At 39.6% G+C, this 4,067-nt stretch overlaps 1 long non-coding RNA gene across 1 annotated transcript; it reads left to right on the forward strand.

Annotated features, from left to right (window-relative positions):
• Positions 1 to 1,254: 1,254 nt before the first annotated feature.
• LOC134757048 (uncharacterized) lies at positions 1,255 to 2,845 on the forward strand. Its single transcript, XR_010130663.1, has 2 exons — positions 1,255 to 1,477; positions 2,629 to 2,845. It is a non-coding gene; the product is annotated as an uncharacterized lncRNA (long non-coding RNA).
• The last annotated feature ends 1,222 nt before the right edge of the window (positions 2,846 to 4,067 follow it).

The following is a 4,067-nucleotide window of genomic DNA, read 5'->3' on the forward strand; positions in this document are numbered from 1 at the left end:
AGATATTGAAAATAGAAGTAGAGTACAACTCCAGGTTGCTCAACTCCTGAATAACAGGAGTTCCAGAAAAAGAGAACAGAGATAATACAGGGGAGGAAATAATCAATGAAATATTGTAACAAAATTTCCTGGAATTGATGGACATGAATTTACAGAATAAAAAGGTTCACAAAGTGCCTGGTACAATTGATTCATTCATTCAGTCAGTATACAGTAAGTGCCTACCATGTGTCCAGTAGTATTTTAGGCTCTAAGAATAAAAGAGTAAACAAAGCAACTGAAAAAAAAAAGTCCAGGAAAATTTTAATGACAGATTGGGCAGGGCGAAGGCAGAGAAAGAAGTAAAAGGAGGTTAGATTCTGGCTGAAATCTGAGGGTAGGGACAATAGGATTCACTGATAAATTAGATGTGGAGTATCAAAGAGAGGAGCTAATGATGACTTAGAGATAACTCCAAGAAAAAGCTAGAAAAGAAGGAGTTGTTATTTCACAGAGAGAAAACTCAGATGCAAGTTTTTCAGTGGGTAGTGAGAGGGATTCGGTGGGTTTGGGGCCAATAAAATTTGAGATGTTTATTATTCATCTGGGTAGAAATATCACTAGGCAGTTGTATGTATGAGTCTGGAATACAAGGGAGAAGTCCAGGCTAGAGATAAAAATTTGGGAATCATGCATTTCCATGCCCTGTTGCTGCCTGGATCAGTCAAGGACATTCATTCCAATATACGGAAGTATTCTGCTTTGATCTGCCTTTGCTTTTTAGTTCTAAAGAAAAAGTAATCTCAGTGTGTTTTAGACTGGCATAACACTCAACCTATACATTCATAGTTTCAAAAGAATTGCTTGTATTTTTCCTATTCAGTGACACGATATGTCTTACTATTTGCTTATATTGGTATTTGTATCTCTCAATAAGGATTTATAGTTTATTATTTTATGTATAAATCCTTCATATTTCCTCATTAAATTATTCTTAGGTTCTGTGTTGTGTGTGTGTGTGTGTGTGTGTGTGTGTGTTGGGGAGAGGTTGTGTCTAACGTAAAGAGATTTGTTTCCCATTATATCCTCTAATTGATTATTTCTTGGTTAAAAATGCTATTCTTTTTTATAGTTATCTTATATCCTGCCACCTAGGTAAATTATTTTATAAATTTTGATAGTTTTTCAGTTCTTGCATTTTCTAAGTGGAAATTACATTACCTACACATAATAAGTTTTCTTCTCCTTTCTAATACAGTTGACCCTTGAACAACATGGATTTGAACTGCGTGGGTCCAGTTATACTCAGATTTTTTTCAGTAAGAATTACATCAAGTGTGCCAGCCTCTCCTGCCTCCCTTTCCACCTCCTCCACCTCTTTGGCCTCTGCCACTTCTGAGAGAGCAAGACTAACCCCTCCTCTTCCTCCTCCTCAGCTTACTCAACATGAAGATGATGAGAATGAGGACCTTTGTGATGATCTTCCACTTAATAAATGGTAAATATATTTTCTCTTTCTTACGATTGTCTTAATATTTTCTTTTATCTAGCTTACTTTATTATAAGAATATAGCATATACTACCTACAACATACAAAAAATATGTGTTAATCAACTTTGTGGGCTGTTGGTAGGGCTTCCCGTCAACAGTAGGCTATTGGTAAAGTTCTGGGGGAGTCAAAAGTTAAACGCCACATGTTCTCACTCATATATAGCAACTTTAAAAGTTGGTCTTATAGAAGTAAAAAGTAAAATGGTCTTAAGATACCAGAGGCTGGGAACAGTTGGGGGAAGGGAAGGGTGGGGAGAGATGAGTTAAAAGATACAAAATTACAGCTAGATAGGAAGAATAACTTCTAGTGTTCTATAGCACTGTAGGGAGTCTATAGTTAACAATAATATATTGTATAGTTTCAAGTAGCTAGAAGGAGGATATTGAATGTTCCTAACACAAAGAAATAATAAATGTTGGAAATGATGAATATGCTAATTACCCTGATCTGATCACCATACATTACATGCACAGAAACATCACTATATATCTCATGAATATGTAAAACTACTAACTGTCAATTTTTTAAAATTATACATGAATTTTCTGCTGCATGGGGGCGTGAGCACTCCTAACTCCTGTGTTGTTCAAGGGTCAACTATATATATTAGGTTCAGTTCTGACTCTGAAATCATTGCTTTCCACTACACCATTCTCCTTCTTTCTTCCATATCCTTTTTGTAATATCTTCAGAACAATACATGCGTTGTGCCATGCAACCTTGTTTGATACATGAGAAAAAAAGGGTCTGGCCACAAAAGTTAAGTGATGTATCTTGGTTAGGTGCCAATGCATACAAGTAAACCAAAACCTCCAGCTGATCAATACGAATTAATAGGACCAATAGCCCCTATTGATGACCTCATGAGAGGCTCCAACCAAACAGATTAGTTTTATTGGTTAAATGGTATAGGAAACATTCATAATAATTGGTTATGGGAAAAATTCTTTTGTTTTATGGGTAATAATAGGTATAACACAAATTAAAGTGCTAAAAGAACATTTGGGAGAAATGCAAAATATGTCTATTATTCTTTTTTCAAGATCTTTGATTCTTCCCTCCTATGATCCTTGATTCTTTATTTTTTTGTGTTACAGATCAGTGGAGCATCACTGGCTGTGTGGGGCTCCCTCCAGTAAGTAGGTCTAGGACTTTAGCTGCATCTGCTGCTCATCCCATATCTTGACAAAAGTACACAAGAACCTCTAGTGCTTCCATGTCTCCAAATGCCATCTCCATTACACTTCAAAATGCACCCCCAACCTAGGATGATTGGGCTGTCCTTCTTAGCTGATAAAAACAGCAGAAAAACTTGATTTGTTTTCTTTATTTCTGTCAACTATTGCTATCAGGTAATACGCAGTATGTTTAACACTCTGAAACATGAAACCCCTGTAAGTAAGTAATCCAGGACACACACCTCCTGTAGCACTGTGTCCTACTCAGTCTTAGTCCAGCTAAATGTGGAAGTGTATGCACATTTGGATCTTTCTAGACATTTTCTGTAAGTACCATAAGAGAAGCATAAGGCATCCCCATTTGATTGTTAGAAGGCTAGCTGGTTTGCAAGAAAGGGACAGAACTTGGAAGAGGCTAGGGCCAGTCCTTGTGAGGCCACCACCAGCATCATCTCTGCCAGATCATGACACGCCACTGCAGCTGTGCCACTTCATCCATCCCTTACACAGCCTCCTCAAGGAGTTCTCCTGGCACAGCACATACCCTGCTTACTGCAGAACATGTGAGGTCCTTGGCCGGGCACAGCAACTCACACCTGTAATCCCAGCACTTTGGGAGGCCAAGGTGGGCGAATCACCTGAGGTCAGGAATTCGAGACAAGCCTGGGCTACATGGTGAAACCCCGTCTCTACTAAAAATACAAAAATTAGCCAGGCATGGTAGTGCATGCCTGTAATCCAGCTATTCAGGAGGTTGAGACAGGAGAATCGCTGGAATCCAGGAGATGGAGGTTGCAGTGAGCCAAGATCATGCCACTGCACTCCAGCACTCCAGCCTGGGCAACAGAGCAAGACTCCATCTCAAAAAAACAAAAAACAAAACAAAACAAAAAAAACATGTGAGGCCCATGCTCCAGGGGACTGGCCTTGCCAGGTCTGAACTTACAGGTAGAACAAGTGGTAACCACAGAAAGACTTGATCCTATTTTAATAACCTGATTCTCATCTCTTATGACCACAAAGTATGCTCATCCTTCTACGTCGATGTCCGCATTGGTCTGGGACCCTGACTACTCCTAGAGAAGAGGAATCAGACTGCCCTTCTAAGTGGTATCTATTCTTTCAAGGACAAGGATGCCTTGTATGAAAGACCAAGGGTCATTTCTTATCTTTCCTTATGCAAGCAGTTGGTTTTGCAGGACCAGCTGTGGTTCCCTGGAGACCCGGCCCAACTTCTGGTACAGAGTAGAGAACTGGACAAACAAGTTTTGCTGGGCCCTGCAGCTTTCGCTGAGAGACACACAGTTTTGGGGATGGGGCTTGGCCACTGCCAATCACTTAAGGCCCGTAGATGTTGC

Source organism: Gorilla gorilla, chromosome 14, assembly GCF_029281585.2.
Source record: "Gorilla gorilla gorilla isolate KB3781 chromosome 14, NHGRI_mGorGor1-v2.1_pri, whole genome shotgun sequence".
NCBI classification, from domain to species: domain Eukaryota; kingdom Metazoa; phylum Chordata; class Mammalia; order Primates; family Hominidae; genus Gorilla; species Gorilla gorilla.